Below are 24,488 nucleotides of genomic sequence, written 5' to 3'. Positions count from 1 at the left end.
TGTCTGGGACCAGTACCACTTATCAGCCCAAGTCTGAACATTCCAGGTCATACTGTGCATGGGCCTGGCATCATTCTGACTTAAACCTTCAAGCCCCGTTTTTGGGGAGGCGATTGTGTGGTGGTATTGTCACTGGGCTAGAAATCCAGACACCCCGAGTAATATTCTGGGGACCAGGGTTCGAATCCCACCTCAGCAGATGGTGAAATCTGACTTCAATAAAAATCTGGAATTGAAAATCTAATGAGGACCAAGAAACCATTGTCGATTGTCGTAAAAATCCATCTGGTGCACTAATGTCCTTTAGGGAAGGAAATATGCCATCTTAACCTGGCCTGGCCTATATGTACTGCAGACTGGAATGGCCTAGCAAGCCACTCAGTTCAGGGGCAATTAGGGATGGGCAACACATGCTGGCCCAGCCCAGCGTCGCCCACATCCCAGAATGAATAAAAAACAAATTCTGCTGTGTTTGGCTGCTCGTCCACTCCACTGATGTTCTAACTCCTGTCCGCTGCGGTACCCAGTGATCTGAACTAAATCAGTTCTCTGCCAGCTCTTGGTGTTGATTAGGTTATGGCAGAGATGGCTCGATGAGGAAATTTGCTTTAACTCCGTCAACCTACATGATGCGACCATCAATTCACTCGCAGGCACGTGGAGAAGTAAACCGTGGTTTTAATCAGCTTAGAACTGAGCCTGCCTGTGACCGGTACAACACTGAAGGCGGCCCCGCAGGTCAGCAGCTCTTATACTTCCTGTAAAGGGGGTGGAGCCATGGGCGGAGCCTGTACATGCCCCAACATATCACCTGTGGGTGAAGCCACACAATGGCCCATAGGTAGAGCCCACAGGGTTAATAACATAACACAGTGCACTGGTGAATTAATAGTAACTATACATTCACCACACTACAATCCCCAAAATCACATTGTGAAAGATTGCAAAAGCTTTAATGGTTTTGATTGCATCTTCTGAAGTGTTGTGCCAGTCTCTGGATAAAGCTATCTGGAGCTACACTTTTAATGAATTTTTGTTCAGAAATTTGGAATTACATTTTGATATTTAGTGTTACATTGGAGCATGGAACTGTTAAGGAGAAAGTTGTTCTACCCCAAAGTCTGCTTCACTATTCAATGAAATAATGATTGATCTACACCTCAAACACGCCTACATAGCCCTGCAGGAGTTACTCAGCATCGTGTCCTAGGCCCAACCATCTTCAGCTGCTTCATCAATGACCTTCCTTTAATCACAAGGTCAGCAGTGGGGATGTTCGCTGATGATGACACAATGTTCAGCACCATTCGCGACTCCTCAGATAACGAAGCAATCCATGTCCAAATGCAGCAAGACCTGGACAATATCCAGCTTGGGCTGATGAGTGACAAATAACAAACGCACCATACAAGTGCCAGGCAGTGTCCATCTCCATGAAGATAGAATATAATCATGCCTCTCAACGACATTACCATGAGTGAAAGCCAACCCCCACTATTTGAAGAGCAGGGGAGTTCGCCCAGGTGTCCTGGTCAATATATATCCCTCAATTAATATCACTAAAATCAGATGATCTTGTCATCAAAATCACTGTATGTGGGAGATTGCTGTGCACAAAATGGCTGCCGCATTTCCTACATTATAGCACGTGACCACACTTCACAAAGCACTTCATTGGCTGTAAAGTATTTGAGAAGGCCCGAAAGGTACTGTGTAGACACAAGTGCTGAGGTATGCTTCACTCGCTCTACGCTGGGCTACAGTTAATAAGCAAGAACTGGCATTAAATGGTGATGATGGATTAGTGTTGGTTCGGAGGTGGCAGTGCCGAGAATGTGGGTTCTCACTGCTCCATTGTGGTCCAGCCTCTCCTTCACGTGTGTGTGGCTCGCCGGTGTTGCCTGAAGTGTCAGCATTGTTTCTCATTTCGGGATTGAGATACCCAGAATTCCCAGGAGGTCGTGCCCTGGGGTGGATGCAATTAAGTTTTCATCATCGTGTGTTGCTGTTCAACCTGACTCCAGCATTCGGGATTGTCTGAGGGGAAGAGAGGGCACAGAGCATTATATATTTTCCATCCCAGATCTGTGTAGAGATGACACTAGTTTCCATGTGTGTAACAGGTTTCATTCACCGTGCTTTAAAATGTCTGCTCCACGCTCCTACTCTGCTCCCAGCTTTTTGTTTTTATATAATAAAAGCAAAATACTGCACATGTGGGAAAGCCGAAATAAAAACAACCAATGCTGGAAAAGCTCAGCAGGTCTGGCAGCATCTGTGAAGAGAAAAAAAAAGTTAACGTTTCGAGTCTATATGTCTCTTCAGAGCAAAAGAGAGGGAGAAATGTGATGGATTTTCTACTGTTTAAGAGGGTTTTAAATTAGAAGGTCAGTGATCGGTGTGAGCTAGCAGAGATTGGAAAAATATATTTCGGGCCTAAGACAAAGGCAGTGTTAAGGACTATAGAAGATGCTGACAGGGGCATGAAGGTAAGTGTAATGGTGCACTTTCACAGGCTTCATTAGAAACACTGAGGGATTTATTAATAAGAACTGTACAGCAGCCACACAGCTGCCCTTAGTCCCCTACATGTCTCCTACTTAAAAGAGGACTCCACCCCCGGGGTGATTTCCCACTCTCAGTCCCGATTGGTCCCTGAAGCCAGGTGACCCTTACTCTGCTGTGTTGCCCTTAAAGGGACAATCACCACAAATCACCACATCCCACCCCTATAACTCTTCTATACAATCTTAAACAACTAAGTTAGTCCTAAATTCAAACTAAACATTATATACATGAGTTTGACTATTTTAAATTGAGTCTTTGAGGGTTTTTTCTGTTTCTCGTTGAATGACGTATTTCTGCAATCTGAGATGTTTCCACAGGATCAACATTAAAAGGAACTGCAATACCGGGTACCCCTTCTGGCACAGGCAGTTCATTACTACCTGCACCCACGGAGACATCCGTCATGTCTATAACAGTTGATGTTTGCAGGTTCAAAAACATTTCTGTCACGGACCCAGAGCCGGGATTAAACCTGGGATCTCGGCGCCATGAGACTGCAGTGCTAACCAATGCGCCACTGTGCTGCCCCTCATTTCAGCAGTCTTGTCCTGTGACATACCTCAGTTTCTTCCTCTGTCTGAATTGCTGATTCTCACTGTTAATTTCAATGCGTTGACCTCTTCAGTTCATGTCTCATTGCCAAGTTTCCTCCTTCAAACACTTATTCTCCCGAGTCAATTCTTCACTGGACGGGTTCTTATTTTCTAGTTGTTTTTTCACGGAGTTCAGCTTATTCTCCATTGTCTCATTAACTTCTCCTTCATCTGAACTTCATTTTGTACATTTTTGCAACTTTTTAAAAGTTTGCTGTCAGTCATTTCAGCTTGCTGTTTTAATGGGAAGGATTCTCCGGTACCCCAGCCGCATGTTTTTCGACGGCACGTCTTTCGCTGGCAGTGGGATTCTATCTTCCCGCCAATTGTCAATGGGATTTCCCACTGAAACCAGCCCGTGCCGCCATGAAACCAGCTCACGGGGGTGCGCTGCCAGTAGGAAAAGTGAATCCTGACGGCCGGAGAATTCCGGCCAAATGTCTTCTCTGGAACTGTGATTCCTTTTGCTGATTGCTCTTTATGTTCAATAGTTCTTAGTTTTTTTTTGAAGTCTTTAATTTCTGCATTTTTTCTGAGTGTTCTTGCTGGATATATACATTTCACAAATGGAACCTTCATTTCTATTTGTCTTAACTTTAGCTATACCCTTTTGGCTTTACTGTTGGTAAGGTCTGTCTCTGACAAAGTATTGACATCTTTCCATTCTGCAATTCTCTTGTTGCCCTTCTAGTGGATCCTCTCATTGTCCTCCCTCTGGGGTCTTTCAGTGCCCTCCCTCTGAGGTCTTTCATTGCCCTCCCTCTGGGGGTCTTTCATTACCCTCCTTTTGGAATCTTTCATTGCCCTCCTTCTCGTGTCTTCTTTTGTCCTCTGAGGTCTTCCTTCGCCCTCTTCTGTTGCCTCTTCCTTGAAATCTTCATTGCCTTCTCTGAGGTCTTCATTGCTTCAGGACCTTTTTTTTGAGCGTTTCTCTCTGTCTGGTTCTCCAATTTTCCTGACATGTGTTCCTTCTTGTGGTTGCTGCTTTAAGTGCATTGCCACTTTAAATGCATTGACACTTTTAAGGCTGAAATGTTTTCCCACTGAGCTGTCAGCAGCTGCCTGCTTTCTCTCTCTGGTTTTCCCACGCTTTTGTAGTTTTGGTGTGAACCTGGTTGCTCTTTTTTGAACTTTTAAAACTTCCACTTTTACTGAGGGAAAGCCCTCTGCTCCAATCGGGAGCTGATCAGTTTCAGCTCCTAGATTTTCCCACGTGTCAGGACGCCGCTGCAGCTCCTGGGGGCATTTTTTCCTTTTTCACTTATAGCTCTAGTTTTCTGTGTTCCATTTTTTAAAAGAAACTTAACAGCAACTCTTTGTTGAACTTAAATTCCACTTTTTTTTAAAACTTAAAACCACAGCTCTTGCTTCCCAGGGTTACTTTCTTTTAATTTTTTTGTTCTCCATGCGTTTCTAAACTTTTGACCCTGCCGGCCAATTCAGGTTTCTTCTGCCTCTGTCCCTCAGGATCTGGCAATATCTCAACATCTCAAATGGGTCCACTCGCCCAAAGAGAGGCATTTGGGTGAGTACTTTGTTTTAGAGTTTGATTAAATCAGGATGCTCACAGGTCGGGCCAGAGGCAGCATCATGATAATTTTATCCTCATCGCCAGATGTAATGGTGCACTTTCACAGATTTAATTAGAAACATAGAAGGATTTATTAATAAGAAAAACTGTACAGCAGCCACACGGCTGCCCTTAGTCGCGTTCATGTCTCCTGCCTAAGAGAGGACTCCACCTCCTGGGATGATTATCCACCCTCACTCCTGATTGGTCCCCCAAGCCAGGTAGCCCTTACTCTGCTGTGTTGCCCTTAAAGGGACAATCACCACACTAATAATAGCAGAACAAAAGTTAGCACTTTGTGAAAAAAGACCTTAAAAACAAGTGACAGATGACCCTGTGTGGGAGATGGTGAGGGGGTGGGGCAGAGGAGGGGGGTGGGGGGAGGTGGTTTGCATTGAGCCCAAAAAAAATTGGATGAAAAAAAAATGAACAAGATGGAGGAAAGAGTTCACAATGTGAAGTTATTGAACTCTATGTTGAGTCCTCAGGACTGTAATGTGCCTACTTGGAAGAGGAGGTGTTGTTCCCCCAGTTTGTGTTGGGCTTCACTGGAGCATTGCAACAGGCCAAGGACAGACAGGTGGGGATGGTGAGTTAAAATGGCAAATTCAGAAAGGTTTTGTCATGTTTGCGGACTGGGTGGAGGTGTTCCGCAAAGTGGTAAACTCAGTCTGTGTTTAGACTCGCCGGTGTAGAGGAGACCTCATTGGAAGCAGCAAATACAAATTGAAGGAGGTACAAGTGAAACACTCAAACCTGAAAGAGTGTTTGGGGCCTTGAATGGTGAGGAGGGAGGAGGTAAAGGAACAGGTATTGCACCTTCTGTCATTGCAAAGGGAAGGCGCCGAGGGAAGGGGATCGGGAGTTGGGTGTGATGGAGGAGTGGACCAGCGTATCACAGAGGGAGCAATCCCCGTGGAACACTGACAGGGGAGGTGAGGGGGAAATGTGTGTCGTGGTGGAATCATGCTGGAGTTGGTGGAAATGTTGGACGATGATACTTTGACTGCGGAGGCTAGTGGGTGGAATGTGAGGACGCGGGGAACCCTATCATGGTCCCAGTAGGGAGGGTGAGGGTAGAGGTGCTGAAAATGGCTCTCTTGTTTACTTTCCTTTGAGTCAACACATAGCCTTAACCAATCAAAGTACACATTGAAAATCAATAGACAGCAGACTCACATAATCAAACACCGAACAATTGAACATTACACAGAGCAGGCCTCAATCTCACCTGGGATGTTCGCCAGCCTGTAGGTGGACTTTGCAAAGAACTCTGTTCAGAAAGCTCACACCCTCACATACACACAAACACATATAGATGCAGGCACACATGCAAATGTGTATACATGCACCCGCATATACACACATACATTTGTGTGGGTACACATGTACGCATACACATGTTCATGTGGACAGATATGTTGTGAGGGGCTGGTTTAGCACAGGGCTAAATCGCTGGCTTTGAAAGCAGACCAAGGCAGGCCAGCAGCACGGTTCAATTCCCGTACCAGCCTCCCCGAACAGGCGCCGGAATGTGGCGACTAGGGGCTTTTCACAGTAACTTCATTGAAGCCTACTTGTGACAATAAGCGATTTTCTTTTTTTTTTTAATTTCATGTGTACGTACACAAGTGGACACATATGTACACATACACATGTGGACACGTGCGTGCATTTTTTTCAGGTGACTCACATGTTACTGAAATCTCCGCTGCCTCCTCCCTCACTACACCCATGTCTGATGATATCTTTGCTCAGTATTTGATGGTGATTAGTGTTGGGTTCGTGCCAGAGCCATCCTGCATTCCCCAACCTTCATTGCCTCATTATCATCCTGCTCCACCTGTTGCAGCTGTTAAATGCGTCAATCGCCGCTCTCCAGGGTGCGGCTGCATTTATATTTAGGACTAGATAGTGAGCTGTCAGTTGGTGATTACCTGCTGATACCTTTCAAGGTTGCCAATTCCTCCACAGAATTCGAAAGAGACAACTCGCTGCTCGAACAAGAGGCTGATCCCACCCTCAGACGCAGGCGAGCTATCACCAAGGTGCCATTGTGTCAGGAAAGTTCAATAAGCAATGTGTGCACAGCAAGATCCCAAGCACAGCCAATGAATGAATAACCAGATTTTAAATCTTTCTGGTGATGTTGGGTGGGCGGTGGGACTTTGTTGTGGGGGGGGGGATGTTTGCTAAGGGCACTGACGTGGGGCAGGGAGTGATACAAACCCACAGGTTCCCAGATACACCTGGGCTGGGCTCACCTGTGGGTCAATGTCAGCTCTACCGCCTGCGGCCATTTGAGTGGTTCGTGCGGGGAGGCACCTCATTTGCGTGGAAAAAGTGGGTGCCCACTTGCCCCTCTCACATTCCATGCCCTTTCCAGAAACCTCATTCAGCTCATTGTCTGCCCTCTCTCAACCCGCTGAATGAGGCAAGCAATACTGAAATAAAATAGTACATCTTCTAGAATCGATGTCTGAAATTTACCTTGCCCTTTCCTCTCCACTAAATCCACCCCCCCATCCCAAATACCCTCTCTCCCCCAATTGCCCCACGCCCACTCTCACCCCCAAATCCCTATCTCACCCCCAATTCCACTTTTCTTTCCCATAATTCGCCCTCTCTGTCCCAATTCCCGCTTCCCTCCAATTCCCCCTTCTCCCTCCCTCCAGTTCCCCCTCTCTCCCTCCAATTCCCCCTCTCTCCCTCCAATTCCCCCTCTCTCCCTCCAATTCCCCCTCTCTCCCTCCAATTCCCCCTCTCTCCCTTTAGTGACCACAGACTAGTCCAAGAGGAGTGATAACAGAAACTAGCTTTATTATTAAGTTACAGTGTGCACAATACTCTCCAGATCCCAGCCAGGCCTGAGGTGTCGGTACTAAAACTGACCGACCTTTATATTACAGATTATTAGAGTGTTCAAGGGCTCCCCCCCCCCCCCCCCCCCCAACCTGAGCGGGAGAACTCGTATTCAACGAGGATCACAGGGACGCTAATTGCTTCTACTCCGTAAGTCTTGTGCAGATTATAACATCCCTCCCCTTGACTATTCCTTCAGAGGTGGAGTAGGAGGATGTCTCTTCGCTCGTGGCTGCGCCTCTGGCGCCTGCTGGGCTGGACCAGGCGGTGTATACCTGGACGGTGAACAGGGTTCCACACCGAAAGCCGCGGTGGAGGTACTGTAGGAGGCTGCTGTACGGCCTGATCCCTGTCGGAAAATTCCGACCTCTCGCATCTCTGCATCCTTGGGGCAATGATCTTGAGCCTTGAAGAGTTGGAGAAGGTTGATCAGTAACTGCTGCTCCCGGGGAGTCTGTGCACTCCTGGTCTGATTCTGATGTGATTGACATGTTTCTTCATGACACGACGTTGAGCTTGAACTTGGTACGATACTGGTCAGGTCTGGCGAAGAATCGTTCCTGAGATCCACTGGGATCTGCGAAGTTCTGAACATAGACTGTGTCACCTGTTCCAATCAGTCTAGTCCGCTTGTGTCCATCTGGACGGCGCCCTTGCTGCTCTCAACTGCGGCGTACTTTCTCGCCCATATCCGGGAATGCCAGACTGAGACGGGTCCATAGTGGCCGGTCCATCAACAATTCCGCTGGTGCCACCCTGGTTGCGGCATGTGGTGTGGTTCGGTAACAGAACAGGAATCTGGCCAGCCAAGTGTCCATCAATCCGGATGTTTGCTTTTTCAGCCCCCGTTTAAATGTTAACAGACCTTTCTGCTCGCCTATTCGAAGCCGGGTGATACGGGGCTGTACAGATATGCCGCTTGTCTTCCTAAATCCCGCAAATTCCTCGTTGGTAGAGGGTGATCCATTGTCAGTGACCAATATGTCTGGGACACCATACTGAGTGAGAGCTATAATTTTTCAATGATCGTCCTCAAGGTAGTCCATGCCACCTTGTGGACTTCAAGCCATTTCGAGAGAGGGTCCACTATAATTAAGAACATGGATCCAAGGAAAGATCCGTAAAAATCGGCATGGAGCCACACCCAAGGCTGCCTGTCCACTCCCAAGGACGGAGCTATGTGGCTGCCGGAAACTTCTGCTGCTCCCGACAAACCGCATTGTTGGGACATTCGTTCTAAATCCACGTCCAGGCCAGGCCACCAAACATAGATGCAAACGAGCATCTTCATTTTCGTCACCCCTGGGTGTCCGCTAAGGTTGTCCCACAAGGTGGAGTCTGGCCCTGGCTCGAACAACAACGCGTGTTCTCCATGGCAGGATGCCATCCACGACACTGAACTCAGTTATTTTGGGTGAAATGCCCATCGTTCCATACAGGACTATGTGGCGGACTTTGACAGTATGGAATCTGTCTGCATCCATTCCCATATCTGAGAAGCCGGAAACATGTCCATAAAGTTTAGCGTGGCTACTACTTCATCGGACCGAGGAGGAGTCTGAGGGCGCGATGATAATGGCAGTCTGCTTAATGCATCCGCATTCGCGATTTGAACACCTGGACGATGCTCAAAGGGGTACTTGAATGCTGCCCGTAAAACAGCCCATCTCTGTATTCTAGACGAGGTGATGGGCGGGGATTGCTTTGTCCTCTTTAAAAAAAAAAAGTCCCAAGCGGCTTGTAGTCTGTGAGGATCGTGACTGCCGACCGAACACATAACTGATGGAATTTTTTCATGGTAAACATGATGGCCAACCTCTATTTCTTGATCTGTCCATAGTTGTGCTCTGCCACAGCCAACATCCTGGAGGCAAACTCAATCAGTTGCTCACAGCCATCATCCGTGCGATGGGACAAAACACCAGTCAGCTCTCCCCCTTCAAAGGAGAAAGCAACCTATGGTCATCTGGGACCAGGAAGACTTTACCTTTACCCCATACCCCCATCCCGACCCAGTCTTACCAAGTTTCACCAGGAGGCCTCAACACTTGGTGCCGGCTTCCTCTGCCACGGCAAAAACCCCCGCAGTGGCTACACCAGTGTTTTTCAAACTTTTTTTCTGCCGACCCATTTTTGCAAAAAGGGGCTGGTTTAGCACAGTGGGCTAAACAGCTGGCTTGTAATGCAGAACAAGGCCAGCAGCGCGGGTTCACTTCCCGTACCAGCCTCCTCGAACAGGTGCCGGAATGTGGCAACTAGGGGCTTTTCACAGTAACTTCATTGAAGCCTACTTGTGACAATAAGCGATTATTATTAAATAGCTGCCTCACGACCCACGTCACGTTATGGATTCAATAGACAATAAATTCTCCACAGTTACTTTTTAAAACATCATGTTCATTGTTGGCACTTCTGTATTATTAAAAACTGTGAAGGAAAATATATTTTCTATTTTTGTTGTTATTTGGAAATCTAAATCACTTGTAATAAAAATCTCTGCACAGATCAGTGAGCAAGACTTTTGATTGCAGAGTCCTGAGGTGTTTGAAGGGGGAATGAGGAAGTTCTTGGAAACACGCCTGGATTTGGGGCTGATGAGGAAGGAAGGAGACTCACCATTGATCGCAAAGTCAGTCTCACTGAGAGAGCGACCGACCTCAGAAAGTGAGCGGAGAGCGGCTCCCCGTTTTAAATATACAACAAACCCCTTATGCACACACAGCATAACTTTAAACATAGATCTGATTGACAAGGTTAAGAGTAACTGAAACTCAACAGACATCAACAAGATTAACTGTCGCAGAAATTGAACCAACACTGACAACGTTAATGGTAACAGAAATTCAAGATCCATTGATATTGGTAACAATGGCAGATATTAATCATGCACCTGATTCAGAACGTTAACCCTGAAATCAGTCACTTTGTGTGATCATTGTCTCTGCTTCCTATGACCTGCACTTGAACAGATGTATTTCCCCCCTGACATGGACGGTTGGAGTTCCCAAACCCACACCCAACGCCCCAGAGGGTTCCGAATGGGGCAAATATAATCAGCTTTGTGAAAATGGACCAATTGAAAGGTGGGGAGAATGATCTGCTGGAGCTAGATCCAGTATAAGGGAGTACTCTGCCTCTAAGTTACTGATTGGGGTACTTGTGGGTAGATAGCCCAGTCGGCAGTCAGTTGTTTTTGGGTGGGAGTGCAGGCCTGGACGAAAAAGTGCGAAACATGCTGGAAACTAACGTTGTGCAGAAGGAGTATCTGCAGGAAATAAATTTAAACTATTCATTTGTATGTGCAGGTGCTGACTAACCTGGCTGATAAGCTGCTGCAGAAACGGGAGTGGCTGCTGGAGGCTGTATCGGTGGCGGTGACTTTAAGAGTGACCTAGGGAGGCAGAAAGTCCACGGCATCGGCCTCTACCTCAGCCTAATGTGGCCACACACTGCACTGTAACCAGAATTCACCCAGGGAGAAAATGGGGAAAAAGGTCAGACGATCCCCGGCGATCATTTTTGGAGACCTTTTGTCGACCCATTTTACATCAACCCGCGGGTCACGACCCCCACTTTGAAAAATGCTGCTCTACACTGACCACTAGTTGGTCACTTCAGTGCTCCAATCTCTGATGGGTGGGTGAGCTGCCCAACACCTTCCCCATCATGGGTAAAATATCAAGGGGAGGGGGAGACGGACGGACGTGCTGCATTTGACACCTTCCCAATCTGCCATCCTGCTTTGTGTTCCCTTTCTCCATTCCCCGCCACCCCCAATAACCCCCCACCAACCCCCGACCAGCACCTCACCAAAACACCCTGAATGTTCTATCCAGGGACCACATGACTTGCACCTACCCACCCTGTGGTAAATCAAATCGTACTCGTCAGAGCAGCAACATTATATTTCTAACGCTGAGAGTTGTTGACTATCAGAAGGGCTGGCCACTTTCCACTTTGCTGCTGAAAGCTTTTGAGTTCAACCCAATAATTGAGGTTCTGTGCGTTCCTAATCTACCATTGGATTTGGAGCATAGTAATTTGTGCTCCATTAAGAAAGAACTTATGTAAAAACTGTTCCTTTCCTGACGTCGGAATGACCCAGTGAGCTTCAAAGGCAATTAACTATTTATAATTTGTAGCCCATCCAAAATCACACCATTTTACAGCCTATTGTTTAAACTTCAAAATAAATTGTGACTTGGCTCTTTCCAATTAGTTTGTGACTTGGCTCTTTACAATCTGTTTGTGACTTGGCTCTTTACAATCCGATTGTGGCATGGATCATTATAATCCGTTTGTGACTTGGCTCATTATGATCCGTTTGTGATTTGGTTCATTACAATCCATTTGTGACCTGGCTCTTAACAATCTGTTTATGACTTGGCTTTTTACAATCCGTTAGTGACTTGGCTCTTTACAATCATTTGTGATTTTGTTCATTACAATCCGTTTGTCACTTGGCTCATTACAATCCGTTTGTCACTTGGTTCATTACAATCATTTGTAACTTGGCTCTTTAGAATCATTTGTGACTTGGCTCATTATAATCTGTTTGTGAGTTGGCTCTTCACAATCCGTTTATGATTTGGCTCATTACAATTCATTTGTGACTTGGCTCTTTACAATCTGTGACTTGGTTTATTACAATCCATTTGTGACTTGGCTCATTTTCAATCCATTTGTGATTTGGCTCATTACAACCCGTTTGTGACTTTGCTCTTTACAATTATTTGTTACTTGGCTCGTTACAATTCATTTGTGACTTGGTTCTTTACAATCCATTTGTGGTTTGGTTTATTACAATCCTTTTGTCACTTGGCTCATTTTCAATCCATTTGTGATTTGACACATTACAATCCATTTGTGACTTGGTTCTTTCAATCTGTTTGTGACTTGGCTTATTACAATCCCTTTGTAACTTGGTTCAGTACAATCTGTTTGTGACGTGGCTTAACATGATCCATTTGTTACTTGGCTCTTTAAAATCTATTTGTGACCAGGCTCATTACAATTAATTTGTGACTTGGCTTATTATGATCCCTATATGACTCCGACGTTGCCGGAACTCCTTGCCCGGTTTGTTAGTTGCACAAGTCAAGCAGATCTATGAAGGAGAGAGAATTTAGATAGTGTCTTACACAAACTCAAGGCATCCTCAAGTACTATCCAGCCAGTGAAGTACTTGTTGACATGTTGGCACTGTTATAATGTAGCGAATGTGGCAGCCAATGTGCGCGCAACAAGCTCCCACAAACAGCGATGTGACACTGACGGGATGTTTTTCTAATGTCCCTTGTGTAGTGGTTTTGGAATTAAACCTGCAGACTTCCAAGGTTCAAACAAATAAAAAGCTTTATTCAGGAGATGTTAACATTACAGGCTGTGATGTTACACTGGCCATTCACCTGCTCGAACTGCACAGATATCACGTGATCGGTCTCTTAAAGTTCCGCTGCAAGGCTGCTAGTGAGGAAATACTAGAAATGCCATGAATACACATTTTCCTCACTCTTTAAATCAAAGGTCCCTGACACAGTAAACAGTCTAACACTAACAATCAATTAGCAAAATGAACAATCAACAACAGCAGTCAATACATCAGACCCTTCAAAGCCATCATTCTCTGTGGTTGATGGCGAACCTCTGGCGTCTGCTTTTTACTTCTTACTGCAACCTCTGGTGTCCTTCCCTTGGTTTGGATGTTGTCTGTGGTTGCCTTAACTGGAGTCGACAGTGTTCTCAGGTTGACTCAGTGTCTGGTTCTCAACTGAGGTACTGGTTTCCCCAATTGGTTTGATTAGTGTTAGGTTGGCGGGAAGGCCCAGGTTGTCTCTTGGCACAACTTGATTTGGATTCTGTTGGTTCTGTCTCTGGCAGATTGGTTCTTGTCGCCAAACGTTGATCACGTGCCTCCTCCATATATCTCTGGTTTGTACGGTGCAGGAGACCGGTCCTGTCTGTGCTCAGATGGTGTCAGGTATCTCTTTTCACTTGTGATATGTAGTTCCTTGCCAGAACTTCTTAGTGAAAAACACAACATTTTGCCTTGTTCTCCCGCCATATGACTTGATTCTGCTGCCTTTTCTCGACAATTAATTTTGTCTCGAATGGTTTTAACAAATTGAATGCTGCGCGCAGTTGACATTTAGCCATTAGCAACGCTGGAGAAACTTGTTGTTGGGTGTGCAGTATTCCCGTATGAGAGCAGGAATTGGCTCAAACGTTCAGACAATGAATCTTGTTCTCTAGTTACCTTCAACAAATGTTTCATAATCTGTACAAAACGTTCTGCCAGCCCATTTGTGGCAGGGTGATAAGGAATGGATCGGATATGTTGAATTCCGTTCTCCTTCAAGTAGTGTACAAACTCTTGTGAAATGAACTGCGGCCCATTATCGCTCACCAGTTGTTCAGGGTAATGAAATCTGCTGATGATTTCGCCCAATCTCTCAATTGTTTTCTCCGCTGATGTTGACTTCATGACGGCAACTTCAGGCCATTTACTTTTTTAAAAAATATGTTTATTGAAAAATTTTCATTACAAATAAAATAATATAAAACAATGAATTCAAGTTATAATGACAAAAGAACAGAACATACAATCAAAAGCACAAGTGAACTGAAGCCTAAAGCATGGTGAGTCTGATATCCCGAAAATGGCCACCAGCAGACATTCGTCCAGTATCTCTGGCATGGTGTTGAAGAAAGAGACCCAAAAGCTTACTAACCAGGGGCAAGACCAGAACTGAGTGTGGTTGGCCAGCCCCCGAGAACAACACTCACACCAGTCCTCCACCCTGGAGAACAATCCACTCATCCTCGCTTTAGTCAGATGCGCCCTGTACGCCCTTGAATTGGATCAGACTAAGCTGAGCACATGGCATTAACCCTGTGAAGGGCCTCGCTCCATAACTCATCATCCAGAATGGGTCCCAACTCACCCTTCCATTTCACGCTCACCTCATTCAACGGAGCTGACCGCTGATAGGATCTGGCCCTATATGCATGAAATAGTCCCCACACCGGACACGGCCAAAGACAAAATCCTCTTCAACAGGGAGGATGGTGGTGCCAAGGGGAAAGAGGGAAAAGCCTTCCGCGAATCTGAAAGTATCTGAAAAAACTGGAACCAGGGAGTTGAAATTTCTCCAACAGCTCCCTAAAGCTGGCAAACGTTCCCTCCACAAACAGGTCCACAGACCTCTCTGAACCTTTCCCCCCCCCATGACCCAAACATCGAGTCCAAACCCGCTGGCAAAAAAAGGTGATTGTTGTCGATAGGGGTAAGCAAAGACATGGAACTGAGTTTAAAATGTTGTCTGAACTGCTTCCAGAGAGTGGACACCACTATCGGATTCGAGGAAAATCTTACCGGAGAGAGGGGCAGCGATGTGGTTACTATTGCACCAAGACTAGATCCCTCACAGGAGCTCGCCTCCATTTGCCCCCATATGGAACCCGGATCACTGAACCACAACAGTACCTTCTCAATATTGGCTGCCCAGTAATAAAGCCAAGCTTCCTGATTGCCTGTCTCTCTGGAGGAATGCCCGATAGAACCTTGGGGCCTTTCCCACCCAAATAAATGAGGACACTAATTTATTAATTTTGGCAAAGACGGACTTGAGGAGACATTGAAAAAGAAATAAAAATCTCAGGAGCATGTTCATTTTAATAGCCTGGACCCTGCCCGACACGGACAAGGGGAGATTATGCCACTTCTGCTAGCCAGATTTGACACCATTAACCAGACTAGTATAATTTAATTTGTGAAGAGAGGCCCAATCATGGGCAACCCAGATTCCCGGACAAGAAAGCTAGGTCTGGCAAGATGAAAAGGTAACATCCCCAGATAGGCTCCCCTCCCCAGAGGGTTAGCTGGGAAGTAGTCACTCTTATCCAAATTCAACTTATACCCAGCGAATGAGCCAAAACTCTCAAACAGCTTCATTATCTCATCCATAGTGGGTACTGGGTCTGTGATATAAAGAAACAGGTCATCCGCGTACAAGGACACCCTATGCTCCTCCCCTCCCCGATTTATCCCCCTCCACTTACTGGAATACTTAAGCACTGTGGCAAGCAATTCTATTGCCAGAGCAAACAGGAGGGCAGATAATGACATCCCTGCTTCGTTTCCCTATTCAGCAGAAAGTAGCCAGAATTCAAAGCATTCATGCAAACACTAGCAGTAGGCCTACACAATAAACAAATCCAGGATATAAACTTTTGCCAAATCCAAACCTCCCAAGAGACATTCCCACTCCACCCTATCAAACGCCTTTTCAGCGTCTCAGGAAACCTCCGGTTCGAGCATCAAAGAGGGGAAGAGGACAACATTTAATAAATCACAATTAGCTGACAATTACCAACCCTTGATGCAGCCTGTCTGGCCTTCCGAGATCACCTCTGGGAGGCAGGGCTCCAACCGCAGTGGCAGCACTTTAGCAAGTAATTTGGCATCCACATTTAAGAGTGAAATAGGCCGGTGTGACCCACATTCCGTAGGATCCTTGTCTATCTTAAGGATCAGGGAAATAGAGGCCTGAGCAGGTGTAACTGGTTATGAACCCCGAGACAAGAAGTGGTTAAACATATCTAAAATTAGAGAGACCAATTGTTCTGAAAACTTCTTACAAAACTCAGTGGGGAAGCCATCAGTCTGCATCATCCCAATGCATTTCATAATTTCCTCTGGACCCAACGGGGATTCTAACTCTTCCTGCTTCCCGCTTCTCTCACTCCACAGCTGGGATGGATAATTCATCCCAAAAAAAATCAGTCATGACTGAACTCTCCGCAGGAGGCTCCGATCTATAAATATCCCCCTAAAATGTTCCAAAAGCCACATTGACCTGAGGTGGGGCAGAAACCAGGCTGCCACGCGAGTCCTGTACCTGTACAATCTCGTGGGAATCTGCCTGCCGTCTCAGTTGGTGAGCTAAGAGGTGAGTGGCCTTCTCCCCATGTTCATAAAAAGAACCCTCGAACATCGCAGCTGGCCCACCGACTTCTCCGTTAATAATTCAAATTATGTTTCCAGTTTTTTCCTCATTGCCAACAACTCTGGGGTTGGGGTAAGTGAGCACTGATGGTCCACCTCAAAGATGAAGTCCACCAGCCTCTGCCACTCCGCCCTTGCTGTCTATACCATGTGCACTTTGCAGGAAATTATCTCCTCCCGATAACCACCTTAAGGACTTCCCACAGCATAGAATGTGAGATAGACTCACTTCTTATATTCCCAGCGGCAGTGGACAAGCATTCATAATACCACAAATAATGCCGTATCCAGTCTCCATGGCAGACACTGGGAGGGTCCTGATTCTGGTGCCTTCCATCAAGAGGGATTATCTAACGGTTAGATAAAAAGTACCGCAACCTGGCCCATCCAAGATGACCGACAAATCCACGAACAAGATTAGATGAAGAGATATCTACAATCACCATAAGTAAAGTACCCTGCCCTCTCTTTCCCCACTATCGGACACTACTACACCCAAATACGCATACAGAAAACAGCAAGCTGAACATAAACCACTGAAACCTACTTTTAACAACCCTATCCCCAAACAGAACAAAAACACTAAGCTCGTTATCTAAAACAGAATTACTATAATGAGCTCCAGTCAACCCCTCCACACCCCTCCTGTTAGCTAACTCTTGGGCTAGCAGGGTGGCTCCCACCCAGAGTGAAGAAAAGTGCTAACAGAAAAAAGACACAAAATATAAAAACCCTTAAAACATGGTACTCCAACAGGGAGCTTTATATTTTCACAACAGTTACAACAAATAGAGCAAACACCCACATAAAACTAAATACCCTATCTAACTTAAAAAACATTCAACACCAACATGAACATAAAAATGCAAACGTGAGCAAGGAACCCCAACAATTCCACATATCAACATGCCCATCCCCAATATCCAAAAACCTCATTTGCCCCACGCCCAGACCATGCTTCTTTACAATGGAATCCGCCTTCCCCGACGCATCAAAATGTTTCCCCACAAAAGTCATTCTTAGCCGCGCCGGGTACACCATCCCAAACCGGGCTCTGCTTTTGCACAGAATGGCCTTGGTTTTAGTGAATGCAGCCCGCTTCTTCGGCAGCTCCGCTCTCACATTCCGGTAAAACCTGATGGCATGGCCTTCCCATTTGTAGTTGCGATGCTCCTTTGCTCCCCTTGGGACCTTTTTCTTGCCAGCTGTGAAACTTCACGATTACCACTCACGGTGCTTCCCCAGGACGAGGTCTCTGTCCTTTTTGGAAAATACTTTTATTCAAAACATTTTCCAATTTACAACATACACAAAGATAACTCAACTTTGTACAACTTTTATAATAAACAAACTCCATCCCATATGGCAGCACGGTAGCACAGAGGTTAGCACTGTTGCTTCACTGCGCCAGGGACCCGGGTTTGATTCCCGACTTGGGTCACTGTCTGTGCGGTGTCTGCACGTTCTCCCCGTGTCTGCGTGGGTTTCCTCCGCGTGCTCCGGTTTCCTCCCACAAGTCCCGAAAGACGTGCTGTTAGGTGATTTGGACATTCTGAATTCTCCCTCTGTGAATCCGAACAGGTGCTGGAATGTGGCAACTAGGGGCTGTTTTGTTATGCTCTTGTCGTAACATAAGCTGCTTCCTTGATGTGCACTCTGACAAAGGAAGGTTCAGACTTGGAGATAGCTTCAACACGTTTATTAAACTGTGAACAATTCTCCTACTTGGATTTGACTCTCTTGTTAATCCTGCTATAGCGGACTTCCGGTTGCGGCGATGCGGAGCTAAGCCGCACATTTCGGCGGCTCCCGCTAAAACGGACTTTTGGGCTCTCCAGAGGAGCCCCAACGGAAATTTTTCGACAACTCCCCGTGTGGGAAGGTGAGAGCAAGGTTCCCCCCTCCATAGTATATGGAGTGGACCAGAAGTGGAGCGGTCAAAAAAGCGGTTTTGGAGCAGCGAAAGAAGCGAGGGAGAAAAAACAAGATGGCGGAGGGCGGAGATCGAGCAGCATGGGGGCCGGAGCAGCAGGAGTTTCTCAGGCGCTGCGTGGAGGAGCTTAAGAAAGAGGTGCTGGCGCCACTGCTGATGGCGATCGAGGGGCTAAAGGAGACCCAGAAGGCCCACGGGGCGGAGATCCGGGAGGTGCGGGGAAAAGCCGCAGAGAACGAGGACAAGATCTTGGGCCTGGCGGTGAAGATGGAGGCGCACGAGGCGCTGCACAAGAGGTGGGTGGAAAGATTCGAGGACCTGGAGAATAGGTCGAGGAGGAAGAATCTTCGGATTCTGGGTCTCCCTGAAGGGGTGCGGGGGGCCGATGCCGGGGCGTATGTGAGCACGATGCTCAATTCGCTGATGGGCGCGGGAGCTTTCCCGAGGCCCCTGGAGCTAGATGGGTCTCACCGGGTCCTGGCGAGGAGACCCAAGGCCAACGAGCTGCCAAGGGCGATAGTGGTGAGGTTTCATCGTTTCGTGGACAGAGAGTGTGTCTTGAGATGGGCCAAGAAAGAGCGGAGCAGCAGGTGGGAGAATGCGGAGATCCGAATCTACCCGGACTGGAGCGCGGAGGTGGCAAAGAAGAGAGCTGGTTTTAATCGGGCCAAGGCGGTGCTGCATAGGAAGGGGGTGAGATTCGAAATGCTGCAGCCAGCGCGATTGTGGGTCACATTTCAGGATCGACACCACTACTTTGAAACGCCTGAAGAGGCTTGGACCTTTATACAAACTGAAAAGTTGGACTCAAACTGAGGGTCTGTGGTTGGGGGGGGATGTTGGTTGTATACAGGGTTTTAACTATGCGTAAGGAATGTTCCACGGGTTGGGTGGTGGATGGGGATGGGGGAAGGGATCTGATGGGGAGACTGTGAGGGAATGTGGGCGCCGGTGCTGGAGGGAGGGGAGGCCCGGGGATGGGGGAATTGGGATAAGGCCGCAACAGGAGCTGCGCCAGAGGGGGCGGGGCTGGCTCAGGAAAGCGCGGGCTTATTCCCACCTAGGGAAGGACGGAGGGGGGGGGATGGTGGAGCGCACACGGATTGCTGGGGAGGAGGAGATGGGGGGATTCCCACACGGGGGGAGGGGGGGGTCAATGGGATGGCGGGGGAGGCCGGGGTCAGCAGGTGTCAGCTGACTTACGGGAGTGTTATGGGGGAGCAAAAGAGCTAGATATGGATCTAGCGGGGGGAGGGGGGGGGAAATTGGGTTGCTGCTGCATTGGCCGAGGGGGAACTGGTAACGGAAGAGGTGGTCGGGGCGGGGATCCCCCGTCTGGGGGACTGGAGGGTGCGGGAGGCGCGGGCACGGGACTGGCCTAGAAAAGGGGATGGCTAGTCGGCGGGTGGGGAGGGGGGGGGGGGGGTGGAGAAGCCCCCCAATCCGGCTGATAACGTGGAATGTGAGGGGCCTGAATGGGCCGGTTAAGAGGGCCCGAGTGTTCGCGCACCTAAAGGGACTGAAGGCAGACGTGGTCATGCTTCAGGAGACACATTTGAAGGTGGCAGACCAGGTAAGGTTAAGAAAGGGATGGGTAGGACAGGTATTCCACTCGGGGCTGGACGCGAAGAATAGAGGGGTGGCGATTCTGGTGGGTAAGCGGGTGTCGTTTGAGGCCAAGAATATTGTAGTGGACAATGGAGGTCGATACGTGATGGTGAGCGGTAGGCTGCAGGGGGTGTGGGTGGTATTGGTGAACATCTATGCCCTGAACTGGGATGATCCTGGATTTATGAAACGGATGTTGGGGCGGATTCCGGATCTGGAGGTAGGAAGCTTGATAATGGGGGGTGATTTCAACACTGTGTTGGACCCAGCATTAGATCGTTCCAGATCTAGGACGGGGAAGAGGCCGGCTGCGGCCAAGGTGCTTCGGGGGTTTATGGACCAAATGGGGGGAGTAGATCCGTGGAGATTTGCTAGGCCCCTGGCCAGGGAATTTTCTTTTTTTTACCACGTACACAAAGCCTACTCCCGGATAGACTTTTTTTGTTTTGAGCAGGGCGCTGATCTCGAAAGTGGAGGGAACCGAGTACTCGGTCATAGCTATCTCAGACCACGCCCCGCACTGGGTGGAGCTGGAGTTGGGAGAGGAGAGGGACCAACGCCCGGTGTTGGGTCTGGATGTGGGAATACTGGCGGATGAGGAGGTGTGCGGGAGGGTACGGGGGTGCATTGAAAGGTATTTGGAGGCCAACGACAACGGGGAGGTGAGGGTGGGAGTAGTATGGGAGGCGCTGAAGGCGGTGGTCAGGGGAGAGTTAATCTCCATCAGGGCTCACAGGGAGAAGAGAGAGGGCAGGGAAAGGGAGAGGTTAGTGGGGGAGATCCTAAGGGTGGACAGGAGATATGCAGAGGCCCCTGAAGAGGGACTACTCAGGGAGCGGCGAAGTCTCCAGACGGAATTCGACCTGTTGACCACAGGGAAGGCAGAGGCACAGTGGAGGAAGGCACAGGGGGCGACGTACGAGTATGGGGAAAAGGCGAGCCGGATGCTGGCACATCAGCTCCGTAAGAGGATGGCAGCGAGGGAGATTGGTGGAGTTAAGGATAGCAGGGGAACTACGGTGCGGAGTGCGGTGAAAGTAAATGAGGCATTTAAGGACTTTTATGATGAGCTGTACAGATCTCAGCCCCCAGTGGGGGAAGAGGAGATGCGACGATTTCTAGATCAACTGAGGTTCCCGAGGGTGGAGGAGCAGGAGGTGGCTGGTTTGGGGGCGCCAATTGGGTTGGAGGAGCTGATTAAAGGACTGGGGAGCATGCAGGCGGGGAAGGCCCCGGGGCCAGATGGGTTCCCGGTTGAGTTTTACAGGAAGTATGCGGACCTGTTAGCCCCGTTGCTGGTGAGGACTTTCAATGAGACAAGAGAGGGGGGGGAGACCCTGCCCCCGACAATGTCTGGGGCGCTGATCTCTCTGATCCTGAAGCAGGACAAGGACCCACTGCAATGTGGGTCGTATAGACCAATCTCGCTCCTCAATGTGGATGCTAAGTTGCTGGAAAAGTGCTGGCTACGAGGATTGAGGACTGTGTCCCGGGGGTGATTCACGAGGACCAGACGGGATTTGTAAAGGGCAGGCAGCTAAACACCAATGTGCGGAGGCTCCTCAATGTGATAATGATGCCATCGGTGGAGGGAGAGGCGGAGATAGTGGCAACTATGGATGCGGAGAAGGCCTTTGACCGAGTGGAGTGGGAGTATCTCTGGGAAGTGTTGCGGAGGTTTGGGTTTGGGGAGGGGTTTATCAGCTGGGTTAACTCCTACATAGAGCCCCGGTGGCGAGTGTGGTTACGAATCGGCGGAGGTCGGAGTATTTTCGGCTGTATCGAGGGACGAGGCAGGGGTGCCCCCTGACCCCCCTGTTGTTTGCATTAGCAATTGAGCCTTTGGCCATGGCATTAAGGGAGTCCAGGAAATGGAGGGGAGTGGTCCGAGGGGGAGAGGAGCATCGGGTGTCGCTGTATGCGGACGACCTGTTGCTGTATGTGGCAGATCCAGTGGTGGGGATGGTGGAGGTCATGCGGATCCTAAGGGAGTTTGGGGACTTCTCGGGCTATAAGCCCAATGTAAGGAAAAGTGAGCTCCTTGTGGTGCATCCAGGGGACCAGGGAAGAGGGATAGACGACCTACCGTTGAGGAGGGCGGATAGGAGCTTTCGATACTTGGGGATCCAGGTAGCTAGGAGCTGGGGGGCCCTGCACAAACTTAATTTGACGCGGCTGGTGGAGCAGATGGAGGAGGACTTCAAACGATGGGATGTGTTGCCACTCTCGCTAGCGGGCAGGGTGCAGTTGGTTAAAATGATGGTCCTCCCGAGGTTTCTTTTTGTGTTCCAGTGCCTTCCTATTTTGATTACCAAGGCCTTTTTTAAGCGGGTAGGTAGGAGCATCATGGGTTTTGTGTGGGCAAACAAGACCCCGAGGGTAAGGAGGGGGTTCCTGGAGCGTAATAGGGACCGAGGAGGGCTGGCGTTGCCGAATCTGGGTGGCTACTATTGGGCAGCCAACGCGGCGATGATCCGTAAGTGGGTAATAGAGGGAGAGGGGGCAGCATGGAAGAGGTTGGAGATGGCGTCCTGCAAAGGAACGAGCCTGAGGGCGCTGGTGACGGCACCGCTGCCGCTCTCGCCGACAAGGTACACCACAAGTCTGGTGGTGGCGACAACGCTAAGGATCTGGGGACAGTGGAGACGACACAGGGGTGAGATGGGAGCCTCGGTGTGGTCCCCGATCAGGGATAACCATCGGTTTGTCCCAGGAAGGATGGACGGGGGGTTTCAGAGCTGGCATCGGGCAGGGATCAGAAGGATGGGGGACCTGTTTATAGATGGGACGTTTGCGAGACTAGGGGCGCTGGAGGAGAAGTTTGGGTTACCCCCCGGGAAATGCGTTCAGGTACATGCAAGTGAGGGCGTTTGTGAGGCGGCAGGTGAGGGAATTCCCGCTGCTCCCGACACAGGGGATACAGGACAGGGTGATTTCGGGTGTATGGGTCGGAGAAGGCAAGGTTTCGGCGATATATCAGGAGATGAAAGAAGAGGAGGAGGCTTCGGTAGAGGAGCTGAAGGGCAAATGGGAAGAGGAGCTGGGGGAGGAGATTGAGGAGGGTCTGTGGGCTGGTGCCCTAAGTAGGGTTAATTCCTCTTCCTCGTGTGCCAGGCTAAGCCTGATACAGTTTAAGGTTGTTCACAGAGCGCATATGACAGGGGCGAGGTTGAGTAGGTTCTTTGGGGTGGAGGACAGACGTGGGAGGTGCTCAGGAAGCCCGGCGAACCATGTCCATATGTTCTGGTCGTGCCCGGCACTGGATGGGTTCTGGAGGGGAGTTGCGAGAACTATGTCCAAAGTGGTGAAAGTCCAGGTCAAGCCAAGTTGGGGGCTAATACTATTTGGAGTGACGGATGAGCCGGGAGTGCAGGAGGCGAAAGAGGCCGGTATCCTGGCCTTGGCGTCCCTGGTAGCCCGGAGGAGGATCTTGCTATTGTGGAAAGACGCGAAGCCCCCCAGTGTGGAAGCCTGGATAAATGACATGGCAGAGTTCATAAAGCTGGAGAGGATTAAGTTTGCCTTGAGAGGGTCTGCGCAGGGGTTCTACAGGCGGTGGCAACCGTTCCTAGACTATCTCACGGAGCGTTAGAAGGAGGTCGGTCAGCAGCAGCAGCAACCCAGGGAGGGAGGGGAGGTGGGGGGAGGGGAGGGGGGGGTCTCTTTCAGGGGGGGTGTATATGGGTGGGTGGGGAAGGGGGTTTTCCTAGGGGCACTTGAAAAAGGAAAAACATAAACATATGGGAAAGTCAATATGTGCGGGAGGAACCCATTGTACAAGTTCTGTATTATGTTGGATTGATATATTTATGTTTGGTTATGCTCTTTCTCTTTTTCTTTTCTGTTACAGGGGGTTTAATTGGTTGAAAAGTTTTGAATAAACATTTTTTTTAAAAATCCTGCTATAGCTACTCAGACTAACTAACCAGTCTGCTACAATCCACGTGGTGGGTGTGGTGTGTTTCAATCAACCCTGTCTGTTCTCACTAAGTGTCTCCACTGGAAAAGAGACTGAGCATGTGTGCTGTGTCCTTTTATATGGGTTGGTGTAATGCCCCCCCCGGTGGTAATGTCACGTCTCGGCGTGTCGTGACTGTCCTATCTTACTGGCCTATTGGTTGAATGTCTGTGTGTCATGATGTCTCTGGTGCTCCCTCTAGTGTTTATCTAGTCTACGTGTATTTACATTAACCCCTTGTGTATTTACAGTGATGCATATCACCACAGGGGCTTTTCACAGTAACTTCACTGCAGTGTTAATGTAAGCCTATTTGTGACACTAATAAAGATGATTATTATCATCTCAGCATTGCTCTTTGATGTGGTGGGGAGGGGGAGGGGGAGGCG

At 48.6% G+C, this 24,488-nt stretch overlaps 1 protein-coding gene across 1 annotated transcript in view; it reads left to right on the top strand.

Annotated features, from left to right (window-relative positions):
• LOC140410420 (potassium channel subfamily K member 1-like) overlaps window positions 1-24,488 on the top strand; it is a 71,684-nt gene that overhangs the window by 35,115 nt on the left and 12,081 nt on the right. The window lies entirely within an intron of this gene.

Source organism: Scyliorhinus torazame, chromosome 4, assembly GCF_047496885.1.
Source record: "Scyliorhinus torazame isolate Kashiwa2021f chromosome 4, sScyTor2.1, whole genome shotgun sequence".
NCBI lineage: Eukaryota > Metazoa > Chordata > Chondrichthyes > Carcharhiniformes > Scyliorhinidae > Scyliorhinus > Scyliorhinus torazame.
This window is presented reverse-complemented; position numbering and strand designations above follow the sequence as displayed.